This window comes from Agelaius tricolor, unplaced genomic scaffold (genome assembly GCF_023055355.1).
Source record: "Agelaius tricolor isolate 1412-34295 unplaced genomic scaffold, bAgeTri1.0.p SCAF_3, whole genome shotgun sequence".
Classification (NCBI taxonomy): domain Eukaryota; kingdom Metazoa; phylum Chordata; class Aves; order Passeriformes; family Icteridae; genus Agelaius; species Agelaius tricolor.
The window spans coordinates 6,795,900-6,809,678 of record NW_027269263.1 but is presented as its reverse complement, the minus strand read 5'-3'; the positions used below and the strand labels follow the sequence as shown (position 1 = coordinate 6,809,678).

Genomic DNA, 13,779 nt, shown 5'->3' with positions numbered 1-13,779 from the left:
GAGCGGTGCACGCTGGGAAGTGTAGTCTTGCTTGGCCCCGTCGCTATTGGCCACCGCCCTGACGGGGACGGAGAAAACTACAACTCCCAGCACACCCAGCAGAGGAGTGGTGCGGCAATTGGTCCTCGTCTCGCCGATTGGGCGAACTACATTTCCCAGGAGGCTCCGGGCGCTCCCCCGCCTCATCGAAACTGAATTTGTTGTTTTGTTGGTGTTTTTTGCTTTTGTTTGTTTGCTTATTTGTTTGTTTGTTTGTTTGTGTTTTCTCTATCTCTCACACCATTCCACGGCTGTTCTGCTGCAACCGCAATGGCTCCGGAAAGATGACCAGGGGCTGGTGGGGCCAGGGCTGCCGGCTCCCACCCTAGCACGGGCTAGATGAAAAAAATCCAAACCAATAACACAACAAATTTAAGTTTTCTGCTGTTTTTTGCCTTGCTTTGCCCTAAGAGTTCCTGAAGACACAGCCGAATTTTCCAGGCCACCTGGACACCACTGAGCTCCCCCAAGCGTGGAGCAGCAGTCGTGTAATTCCTGGAGAATACCCAGTTGCCCCCATTTCCATGTAGGCACAGGGCTCTTGTGGAATGCCTGAGGTAAATCCAGGCCATCCTCCTGTGTCTGTGCCTCCAAATGAGCCCTGTGCTCGCTGGAAGGACACAGGTATGTGAAAAACGCCAATCACTTGTTTTTAAAATTTTAAAAGTTTAATAGTAATAAAATGGTTATAAAAATAGTAGTACAATTAGAGTAATAATAATTTGGACCATTTGAATTAGGACAATATGAGACAATAGAGACAAAGAGTTACAGATGTCCGGGTACCTTTTTCTGGGTAGCATAAGCCCGAAAAAGGACACCCATTAACAAAGGATTAACCCTTAAAAACAATAGCCTGTTACATATTCATACACTTCATACATGAGGCATAAATTCTATTCAAATACAGGATTCTGTCTGGTCATCGTCAACTTCTTCCTCCTAATCCCAATGGTGTCGTCCTACCCGAGGCGGGAAGTTGTTAGTTTCTTCTGATAATGGAGCAATAAATTCTCTTTCTCTGAAAGATTTCGGTGTCCTGTGGCTGCTACCTCAGTGTGAGTCCTTTCTTTAGAAAAAAAAGTATCCTACCTAGCATAGTTTCTATTTTAACATTTTGTTATAACCTAAAACTATATTTAACACACTACTTAAGAGAATTAATACAGCATAACTTTCTAACACAACACATATAATATTCATTTTAATATTTGTGAAAAGCCAATCATAAAAAATATGCATTTTTCACAGGTACCCCAGGACACAACGCTCTTAAGCACGGCCCACGTTTCAAGCTGGCGGTGAAACCTGAAGTTTGGCGTGTTTCATGTTGCTGCATGTTTCTTTTTATTCATGCAAGAGTTTCCCATGACTTAATCTCTTTTACATGCAATTATTAGGGCTGAAGGCTTTGTCATGGGATTTTCCCCCTGAATCACAGACCTTCCTCTTGGAGGGATATGCTTGCTAGATGGCAGAGACAAAGCACTTTCTGAAGCTTTTTTTTTTTTTTCCTCTATAAGCTTATATGTTGTCAAAGACAAGGCAGTTTGCACAATGCTTCCTATTTGCTTGTCCAAACACAATGAATCAGTTCTGGCAACTCTCCTTTGAAATAATAGTAGTAAAAAAAGCAGGGATGATCAATGTGTCAAACATCAGCTAATAAAGTGGAAGGAATGGCTTGCTATGAGCTTGTCTCCTGTGATCCCACCCCCATCTTTACCTTCAAATTCTTCCAGAGGGTGGTGAGGCCCTCCTCCTGCCTTTGGCACTATCCTCGGGCCATAAAGCTGGCTTTAAAAGCCAGCTGGGGGTTTCCCCGGTGAAGGGAAATATTGAGTGGCAAAGAGCCAACATAGCTCACTTAGGCAACTCTCTGTTGCAACATGAGTGGAGGAAGAAGATTAGACAGAGACCTGGTGCTGATTCAGAAAGGCCAGAATCCTTTTAACCAGCAAATTAAAGTTATAGCTGCATCTTTCCTTCCCACTCGATTGCCCCACACTACCCATCCTGCTTTATGTCACGTAAGAAGCAGAGCTCCCAGCTTCTGACCAGGATAAAGCACAAGTTCCCTGCCTCAGCACTTAAGAGCTTCTGTATGTTAGCAGGGAACAACTCAAACTAAGCATTGCATTCTGCTTTTCCACTCTGGCTCTGCTGTCCTCCTGGGTGAATTCGGACTTGTGAGTTGAGTGGGAGTCTGTCAGAAAGAACAATTGTGAATGGAACTGGGTATTATTTATATATATATATGCACAGAGAGAGGATAAAATTATGACATCTTAAACTGATTTTAACTGTTTAAACATTTAAACCATAGTGATGCACACCAAGGAAATCCTACCTTGTGTTACATTTGCTGTCACAAATTGTTTTGTGCAATAACTATTGGCAGGTCCCAGATGGAATCAGTAATATTTTTTAAAAGAAGGGTTGTGCTTCTGAGATCCAGAGAGACTTTGAGGAAGCTAAATAAATTGAGTTCAGCAATCAGGCAATAGCTTAAAAAATCATTGCTTATGTCAGTGTGACTAAAAAAAGAGATATAACTCACAGGGTGGTTTTGCACCGTGTGCTCATATTTCAACACATCCCGACAGGGCGTTTATTCTCCCCAGATCTGTAAATGTGTTAATTCAGGCAATTCAAAATCTGTTCCTCTGAAATCCTGCCTGAAATAAAAATAAATCTTGCAATCTTTTGGTATCAAGCATTTTGCTGAAATTGCTCCACTGTAGATTTGTGGAGTCTTTAGAGATTCAGAGCTTTTGAGATGAGCTCATTTATGGATGCACAGGCAAAGATAAAGCTAAGATATTCTCTTGTTTGTTTTCCAAATGTACTGAGATGTCAATTGCTTTAATAGAGATGCTAACTCATTTGCCATGGGGCAACGACAGTGCAAGAACAGCCTGTCTTTCAATCCCTTGGGGTTTGGGTTTTTTTTTTTGTGGAACTGATAGAGAAATTGCACTTTTCTTCATCCTTTACTATGATACCCAAGAAATGTTTCTGGAAATAGGAGAAATTCTATCTTTCAATTTGTAGACTCTGTTCACACTGAGAGAAAGAACACCTTTAACTTGTCATTTAAACCCACCAGTTAAAGTATTTGTCACTGAGGAGAGACCCAAAAAAGTTTGTTTACCTAATATTGTATATCTTATTGTTGTTTATATAACTAGGATATATACCAGTTTGTTGTTGGTTTGTTGTTTTTTTCTTACATTAGAGAAATCAGCTATATATGCTAAAGACCTGGAAGACCTGGTAAACACATGAACAGCACATGATCACAAATTCAGTGATTGATCACCTCATTGGTATGATTAAAAAAAAATTAAAACAAACGTTCTTTGAAAGATGGTTTTTAAAACCTAATTCAGTGCTTGAACAAAGCACAGCACATTGGAAGCCTGATCTGCAACTGCTTCCTATACACTGTATAATTAAATGTTGATAAGGGGGTTACTCTCATATTTGCTTAATTCTTCTTTGTGGCAAGATGAGCGCCTTCTGTGGTTGCAAATGTGTAAATTCACATCTACAAGGGGAGTTCTTTCTGTTCAGCTATTGCAAATGTACTTCTCAACTAAAATGGACTGGAAGTAAGATAATTTGGAATAATCAGCTCTTGTCCTGTGCATACACACAGGCAGGAAAGTTACTGCTTTATCTACCCAGACTAACTTTACTACATAAGCAAAATCTTGAGACGGTGCTCATGATGCTTTTATATTGCTGAAGAGTATCTGTAAATTAAAATATTGCATGAAAATGTTTATGCTGCAGTTGGAAAGGAGCTGCTTCATATTTTCTAGCTTGTGGAAGGGAGAAAAAGAAGTTAGATGATCCTATACTTCACACTTATGATCAGAGGGGAAAACTAGAAGTGGTTCAAAAAGTCATTTGATTGACATGGATTTCATACAAAATTTAAACTAAATATAAGAAACGGAGAGCCAAGGATCAAGACAAACAAATCACTGATTAAGAAGATGACAAAGAGTGGGTTGAAGTTCAGTGAGGTGTGCAAGTGAGTAAAATTTTACCTTGTTCTGAAACAACAAACAAACAGAACAGCACAATGTGCCATGTTCAGGAATGTGAGAGCCATGTTGTATCTGGCACTTGAACAACAGAGAATTATTGCTGCTGATATGGTAATTGCAGAGGTACAGAAAAAAAAGTGGGTGGATCATGTGAAATTCATGAAATACTTGAGGTGAACTTACAGCAGGATTAGTCTTTTAATTGTGTACATTGATCTCTATGCACAACTGGTTTACTAAAAAGGCATATTGTTCATTCTCAAGAGGTTTACAAATCCACTTCAGCTCAGTGTCTCTTTTTTTTGGGTTCTTAAAATATTTTGCAACATGCTACTCCCCTTTGGCCTACGCAAACAAATATGTCTGCATATGCAAACCTACTAGAGCCACTCAAAACTGCTGTCAGTAGCTGGCTTTTCTGGTAAGAGCATTTTTGGTTGCTTTCCACAAGACAGAAAATCATTTTAAACACTTTTGTCCAGCCCCAGATTCTGTGGCATAGGCTGTGCTCACATTCAAAAGATTTACTAATCTAAGTCTGATACTGTTGCCTTGTCCAAGGGCATAAACAAGGTTTCTGCACAGCCTGAGAAAAAACTGAAGGACTTGTATGGCAAGCTGGATCTCTGCACTGTAACTGGGTCAGAGGACTTCCACAATGACCTTGACTACTGTCAGAAATGCCATTGTCCCTTATGTGAAGGGTTGGGGCATCATATACAGCACTTTGCCCTGGTCTGGGCTGCTCACTCCATTTCATTCAGCATCATACCTACTAATTTCTGGTTTGCAACTGTGTTTAAGTGTGTTGGATTTCCTGTGTTGCTGTAGCTGCCCATGAGCCTTGTATTTGTGTTTAATGAGGTTTGTATTTAATGAGACTGCTCATGTGAACAGCAGTTACAGCATCAAATCTGCACTGCAAAAAGTGTTGCATTAATTTGTAATAAATGTAAATGAAGGATACACTCCTGGATAACACACACTAATTCACAGGGAATTTCACTGCAACAGGGAAAATATGCAGCAGGTACTTGGGAGGTGACAGGCTGCCTGCCTCACCCATCTATATCCATGCAGGGGAAATAAAAGTGGGTTGTTTCAGAAATACACTGCAAAAAGCACTGTTACCCCTTAGCCTGTTGTCAGCTCCCTTCTTCATGGCTCCCAAAATGTTCCTGTCATGTCCCAGCATTCCCATTCCAACAATATCTCCTGAAAAAAAAATCCACCAGCTTTTCCCTTCCTTTGGAGAGAGCTGGGGTTGTTCATCCTGGAGAAGAGAAGGCTCCAAGTAGATGAAAGGGGAAGAACAATAACAGGTAACACTTTTTTTAACATGACTGGGGCTACCACAGTTTGAGTCACATGGGTAGGTTGGTTTTAGAGAATGTTTCTTTTAAGCATGTATTTCAAAAAATAGGCTGATAAAATTTTGCATTTTACTTCACTGAGCTTGCAAAAATTTGCCTATCAGGTGGGCCATGTACAACCCACTAAAAATGTGAAGATACTCTTGAATTTCTTTTTCTACTTTTACACAACCTGATGCTTTGTCAGATTCCTTGAAAAGTACTACTGACACTTAAACAATGAATGTAAATACCCCTATGCCTCTCTCTTGGAAATCCAAAGCAAATTGGAATGGCTTCTCAGGTATTTGGAGTAATTTAGGTTACAACTAAAATGAGAGACTTAGAAGTTCTGTTAAACTCCTCAGTCAGGCATATGCCTCTAACTCTGCTCACTTTGATCTTGGCACCACTGGAAGAAATGGCATTTAAATTTGCAAGTCGGACTGCTGATAGTTCTCAAACTATCATATCAAAAATCTAACAACCAAGAAGATTGATTACAAATGCACATAAATATCTAATTTTCTCATTCACACGCACATATTGGACACAAAACAATTGTAAGCTCCATACTATCTCTGACTTGAAAACATAATTGATTTGTGGCAACTGTTTGAAGATTTGAAGGATTAGTTGAAATTATAAGATCAAAATTAGAAAATACTTTCTAGTTTGCAAAAAGCATTTCAGTACAAGATCAGGGCAGGGGTGGGGTGGGTGTGTATTTGTTTCCCCTACATCTAAAAGGACCATAATAAAAAACCACACACTGAATTCTTATTCTTTCTTTTGAATTTTACCAGACTGCTAAACAAATGTCAGACAAGACTGATCCAAGGGAAGAAGGAAACAGACTCTGTGAAACAGAAGCACTGAAATCAAGGTATCTGGTTTTTAAGCAAGTGGTCTGTTTTGGACTTCTACTTCATGAATTCCTGTTAGAATTTGTGACTGGGGACTGTATTGTCTCTTCAGAACTGGAAACTAAGACTAGAGTTTTAGAAACTATACAAAATATGATGTATGATGTATGGTCTGGTGTTACAAACCACTCCTGGTCAGGCTGTGCAGGGTGGTTCTGTCTGTGCCCCTTTCCTGCACTGTGTCCAGCAGTTCTGCTGTCACACCCAGGAGCAGTGGACATTAAAGCTTTACCAATTTCTGAGAGGCTCCCCCTCCCCATGAGAGACCATTCCTGGCTTTTATCTACTGGAACATATCTCTACAAAAATGCTAAATGATGCTCTGAGGTAATTCAGGGGTGGTAAACCTAGAGCAAGCAGAGCTTTCATCCTCTCCAGGATCCCTTGAGATCCACAGCTATGTGTTCACAGACAGAACATTCTGGAGTTTTCTCCAAGTATTTCCCACAATTGTAAGGCCCAGGTTAAGCTGCAGGAGAAAGCCTGACATACATGTGTAGTGCTGATGCCCATGTTAGGTGCTGCTTGGTTTCAAAGGCATTTCCAGGAGCTGATTTAAAACATTTACATCACTGTGCTGCTCAAATCACTGAAACTTAGAGGTAAGGAGCTAATTATAGATGCTGTGAGCAGACCCAGTGGTAGTCACTTCATAGAACTGAATGATGTCATGCCACAGAATAGCTTTGCAATCAGTTCAACAGGTGTTTCACAAAAAGAAATGCAGGTGGGGGATTTGCATGGGTGTTTGTTACAGATATTTATTGGTTTTTACCATCTCCAGTTCTTCACACAAATGAGCTATTTATTAACTAACTGTTACGGTGCCAGGTATAAACATTAACCAAGGAAGTGATGAATTTATACAGAGCTTGACAGCTGCTTGCTAAATGTTCACTTTGATTGCATATACAGAGGCTTTAGCTCTCTTGTGACTTGTCTTATGGAAAGAAGCATCAGCTTCAGAGCACTGTAAACTTCCTTCAGTGCCATCACTCCCTTCCCACTACCTCTGCCTTTGTTAACATCCTTTAAATGTCTAGCTGTGTCAGGGAGACAAGACCTTATTGCTGAATCTGTATTGAGACTGCTGTGGAAAATTTTCCCTTGACAGTGTCAGAAATGTTATTCAGAGTTGCTCAGATAGCTACAGCATTCATAAATGGAATACAACTCACCCTTTTCCCCCTTTAATGTGTTCAGCAGACATGTGGCAACCCAACTGCTGGGAAATTCCTAAATATTTATATCCTTTAAGTCTCCAATGATATGAACAAGTAATAGGAAATGTCATACACTGGGTGTATGAGCAATATCCCCATTAATCAATCATCCAAAATAAACTGGATTATTTTGTCTCTTTGTACTATATTGTGTACTGAAAGATTCTTATTTGCTCTGCTCCATGAGGAGCTTTATGGGCAGAATCTCCTCTTCCACACAGCTTTGGCCAGGAAAAAGAGGGACTCACAAATGTTGAATACCACCAAGATGCAATTGCCTGCCTTCTAGTGCCAGCATTTGACTCCCACTTAGACATAATTTTTAACTGAGTGTAGAAGCTGTGAGGCAGCACAGATCCACACCTGATAAATGAGATCTTAAATTGCTCTAAACCTGATTAGACCCAGCATGTTTCAGAGACAACTGGGATTTTCAAAATGAAGCCCAAACAAAAATTATTTTTTAATTCCTAGTTTCAAGAACGAATGGTTGATTCACAACTTAGGTTGGTGACTGATGTCCTACACATCAATTCAAGGAGTGAAACTGGAATTTCTGAGTTACACTGGAAGTCCCATCTGCCTCAATTCCTGATGATTTTCATCAGTTTTGGCAGCAGATTACGACTTTTAATGGATGTGTCACAGGGCATCCTGTGAGACAGGAACTCACAGGGAATCCCAGAAAAGTGCTGCTGTGTACATTCCTGGAACAACTCCCTGTGAATACAGAAAACTCTCAGCAAAGAACACATAGTGCCAGACAGGTTGCCCTCACTATCAGTGTGGTACAGATTCTCACCGGGCAGACACAATCTTTGCACGCAAGTACCCTGAGGCAAATTTATCTGCAACACATGTGTCTGGTGGGCACTGTGGGGTAATCATGCATGATCTGTCCAGCACCTCTCTGGTCCAAATCCCTGGTGTCAGACAATGTACAGTGTGGTTTGCCATCCTCTCTGAACACAATGTGCATTCTATAGCTGTGTTCCCATCAAAATACATGGAAGTGCCATTAGGAAGCACATACCTGCTGAAAAGTCTGATTGAAAGACAAGAATCTCAAACTACTTGAGCATACCTGTGTAAACCACTGGAAAAAAAAAAAGTGCCTTATGGATTGCAGAAAAGACAGATGTCCCTGATTCTGTAGTGCTGGCAGTCTGCAAAAATAAATGAAAAAAATTATTAAAGTTAAAAATTATTAAAAAACTATAAAGCTCCTTGACATAACAAATCATTCATAAACAATCCAGATGGCTTTGTTTCTTAGTCTTTGTATGTTTTGGCTTATACATTTCACAATCTGGCTGCACAACTGAGAAGAAACTAATACAATACAGCCCTTTTGCATCACTCTAGAAGTGTTGAGAAACATTTAACTGGAAGTAAATATACCCTGTGCAGCTACATTGTCCGCTTATGAACAGCCATGGAGAGTGAGGTATGTAATTCAGAATAAGACTCTGGGTTTTTTTGAAGATATATTTGCCTTTCCATTTGTTACTAAGGACTTTGGTAGTGTTGTTGTTGTTGAAGGATTTTAAACCTTCATTCCTTAAATTACTTATATATGGCCTTGACTCATTTTAGTTCTGGGCCTTTTTTCACACCTTTACCAATGTAAAAAATCCTCCCTATGGATGTAAATGTGATTTGCTACCATAAAAGTATCCAATTGCTAAGCACAACAACAACTTTTATCTGTCCTATAAAATCTACAAGCCTTACTGCATCACAGGCATGCCTCAGAGAGGCAGAGACAGGATCTGAGTATGTTTTTAACACCCACTGAGATGAATCAGTTAAAATACATTGTGTATTATTGTATGGTTATTGCAGTCTCTTTAACATAAAGTTAAGCTTGCTTGTAAACTTTGTGTACATGTTACTTTAGTAATTTTTACAGCATAAATTCATCTTCAATAACCTGACTTTAGAATATTTGGTTTAGCAATAATAGGATTAACCTTACAGCATCTATATTTGAAAAGAACTGACTTCCTCTTGAAATCCCTTTGCTCACAACAATTTAAACACAGAAATTCCTGCACTGAAATTTCATAATAGTGACAGGACTGTCCTGATGTTTGACAGATAAAGCTTCAGCCAGGGACACTGATGCACTAAGATTTCTCAATGTAAAATAATAAATAATAATAAATAATAAATAAAAGATACAGGAATCATGAGTGCCCCCTCTAACAAATCAGGTTGGAAGGGGCCTCTGGAGGCCAGCTGGTCTAACTCCCTGTTCCCAGCAGAGCCAAGCTAACATTCAGTCCAGCTCCAAAGTTAGACCAGGTGGCTGAGGACCCTGTCTGTTCCAGCACTAACTATCTCCAAGGAGGGGGAAGCCTCTCTAGGCGCCTGTTGCAGTGTTTGACCACTCTCATTCTAAAGAGCTTTTCTCTGTTGTCAGACAACAGATGTCAACTGAATGACTGACAAAAAGAGTAACTCACTCTAATTCTGCTGGATTGGCAAGAAGGACTGGCTCATGTTGCATTATAACGGTGCCAGATCCACAGAAAGGGAAGGGTCAGGACCACACAGTAAGAAGCTGAGGGCAGGAAATTGTGAGGCAGAACATCACCTGATAGATGGGCTCAGCCAAGGCACCTTCCCAAGCTCTCTACACCCATGCCACTGACAGATGTTGGTTCACTCTTTCCCTACCACTTGCTGGGCAGCCTTGTTCCTATTTTGCCATCTCCTCTCCTGTGGCTGAAGCCTTTGCTCACATGCTGTTAACCAAAGGAGAACCTTGCTCTTTTTTCAGCTTTCAGCATTAGTGCAACTGCAGCCTGCTGTCCTGCTGGCATTAGATGGTAAGAAGGTATTTTCAATGAATCATCAGTTATAATAGCCATTTTTCTTAAACTGTGGCTGACATCATTTAATTGTAGGTCCTACTACAAAATAACAGATGAATAAACATATAATTTCTGCAACTTAGTAATTAGACAGGCTCTCCTAACAGGGGCTTCTTTTTCCTTTTATATTCTGGAACTCAAGTTGCATCCACCATTTTCCCACAAATGTCTCCACTGACTGGCTCACAAAAGACTGTGTCCTCATATGTTCCTGTCTAGGAAGTTCTTCTGAGCTTTCACAGCTGCTGAGAAAAAATGTCTTGGAAAGTCACATCCTCTACTTGAAATTCCCCCTCTTAAAAAACCTTCTGCCCTATTTGATTTTATAATATCCCATTCAGATTTTTAAATGGTCATGAAGAGGCACATTCTTCAGCTTAACTTTATCTGGAACTCATCATCATTTCATCAATGGATTGAAACAATTTTTAGTGACTGGAGAGTCAACAAGCCAAATTTATATCTGAGGTAAGCACAAGCAGCTTCAAATAAGTCATGAGAAGTCTGAGGCAGACCTTCACAAAGAAAATAAAACATTATATTTGTAGCCCTGTGCTTCACCTTCATTGATCTTCTCCCCTTCTTTTTGCAGGCTGAATGTAAACCAGGGTTTTAAACATTTTTAATACAATCATGATTCTTCCCTGGCTACAAGGGGAACAAATGGCAAACTGCTTTGAAGCAGATATGCTCTTGCAAGATTTTCAACTCCTCTGCAGAACTAAAAGACTTCTACCCATAGCTAACACACAGAAGCCAGCTTGTTCCTGACCATGGAAGGGTAGTCAAGGAGGCAATATAAAAATAAACCAGCAGTCCTTCACCTCACCTCCACCTTACATCTAAAAAAAAAAAAAACAAGAAAGAAAGACACGCTCTGAAATTTTCACATGCTTCTTTTCTCTGTAACCTGATATTTTCACCTGACTTTCTCAACAAACTCTGCTCTCTATGGTTGACAATTTAGCTAATCTCAGACTGACAATTTTCTGACCAGTGCATTCAACAAAATAAGACTCTGTTCAGAGCTAACAGTCTTTTATCCTAAGAATGTTATTACTGTTAGGCCAAAATATTGATGTTCTGGGTGTTATCCACTTAAAAGTTTATATGAATGAGAGCTTATAAATGCAGGTCACTGTGGTGCTCATGCCCTTCTTTCCCACAGCAACAACAAATTGTAATTAACTTCGTTTTCTTTCCCCTTTTATAACTCAAGTTTATTTTTCATGTCCAGTACGGGTTTGTCTGTCTTTTCTTTTTTCCTATTAGGTTTTTTTTTATCGATTAAGTACATTTTAATGACCCCATGGAATCTAAATCTATTTCACAATCCATTTGAATAACAATGGAGTTTCACTGGCATATTACTGCAAGACCCAAACTGCACTTTAGAATTAAATAAACAGCAGTGTATCAAATCCACAAAGTTTAGGATACCTGTAAGTGTCAAGAGATGTTAAAAGTTGGCAGAAACAACAAAATGTATTACAAGAAATGCTAAAGATTCTAAAACTGTCTGAAGATTTCCTTTCCTGTGTACATATCTTGAAAATAAAGTACTTTAAAATAAATAAACATAAATAATCTGGTCTTCATTACCACAGGTTGTATATTCTCTTCCTACATGAGACTTTTAAACTATTTTCTTGGTTGTGAGCTCACTTTAGCATGCTGTCAAGACAGTAACTTTGTACTTAATGGTTTATATTGAGCCAGATGACATTTCACATATCACAACTTTAAAGCATTTTATGAATGCTGTACTTTTTTTATCATATCCTTGGTATTCCTAAGAAAATATTTATTATTAGAAAAACAGGAAGTCTAAAATTTATTTAAAGCTGGTAATTACTATATCCCACATAATTTGAAGTACTCAAGCAGTTAAAAAGAGGCTATGAATTGTCAAAGACCTCATACGTTTTCTCCTGCCCTCATAATAAACGCAAATACATTTTACTTCTGATTCATCATTGGCCACAAACAAAACATGAACACACAAAGCCATTCTCAGATAGTATAAATTAGGATAGCAACTGAAGTGTGAGTTGAGCAATGATGATTTACACCATCTGTGCTTACAGCCCATTAGCAGTTCATTTCCATAGAAGTGTACCAGCCTACAGACAAGTGACTAACAGTGAGTAAGAGCAAAAAGTAAGTGAGGTGGGTGTTTATTGTGACAACTATCTTAATTTCTAGAATGTGTTTGTGATCTTTTTTAATGTATCAGCTTTTTTGGTTTTTTTATTTAAATATTCTCTCTTTGGATATATTAGAAAGTGAGAAATGTTACTAGTTAAGTTTTTCAGTTGCTATAGATTTGTCTGAACTTGATGTTTCTTGAGAACAGTATTTCATTATTCTGTTTCCTGATGACAACATGTTATTATGCTCCTTTTCTGTAAATAATATTTATTATGATCTCCAATTTCAAATGCCTCCTCGAAACTTCATCTTGCTGTTTCATAGAGAAGTGGCTTGACCGTGAAAATAGTAACTTCTTTTTCCAAGATGACTAGAATTTTAGCAAAACCCCCTAAGCTTGATAAAGGCCATCCATAGAACCAGAAATTGTTATTACTTCTTCCTTTGTCTTTTCACGTTGTCTTATGTTATATCTCTCACCTATAGCCTTGTGTGTTTGTGTGTGTCCCTTAATTGCAAGCTAACCAACAAACTTTTGTGCAAGTGCTTAATTTTAATAACTGCCTGTGCAGGTAAGAAAAGCAAAAGTTACCTTTTTTTTTTTTTTCTGAGATGCAAGAGAGGAGAGGGAAAAGGATGAATTAGTGGTTAGATTTGGAATTTAAGAGAACTTGGTTAATTTCTCTGATCTGTAACCATCTTGCTATACTACCTTGGATGACTTACTTCATGTCAGTAACTCAATCTTACATCCATAAAACATGGTTTCATGATGCTACTCTGTCCCACAAAAGGCTTAGAAAAATAAAGGGTTTTGTAGAGATAGGAGTAATGTACATTTCTATTGAGTAATGGTTACAGGGTTTATGAAGTAAGGAGTTACAGGGAAGCAAACAGCTGATGCTCTCCTTCCTTTGTTCTGTGTACTTTCTGCTGCTCCCATTCCTGTAATTCTTCTTTTCTCTTTCATTGCTTCAAATCACCCACTGTTTTCTCTCAGACAACAAGAATATTGCTCCATTTTGTCCTGTATTCCAGCCCAAAGCCCATATCTGCATCGAACCTAGACCCCTCCACTTGCATACCATCCCCAGATTGTTGGATGGGCTGTGAATCTGGCAGTCCTGGAGAAGCTGCAGGGAAGTAGAGCT

The 13,779-nt window shown here is 39.1% G+C and overlaps 2 long non-coding RNA genes across 2 annotated transcripts; both read left to right on the top strand.

The window, feature by feature from the left end:
- Positions 1–56: 56 nt before the first annotated feature.
- On the top strand, positions 57–1,729 carry LOC139587771 (uncharacterized). Its single transcript, XR_011678480.1, has 3 exons — positions 57–663; positions 950–1,097; positions 1,291–1,729. It is a non-coding gene; the product is annotated as an uncharacterized lncRNA (long non-coding RNA).
- Positions 1,730–10,667: 8,938 nt separating this feature from the next.
- On the top strand, positions 10,668–11,338 carry LOC139587773 (uncharacterized). Its single transcript, XR_011678485.1, has 2 exons — positions 10,668–10,945; positions 11,070–11,338. It is a non-coding gene; the product is annotated as an uncharacterized lncRNA (long non-coding RNA).
- Positions 11,339–13,779: the final 2,441 nt, after the last annotated feature.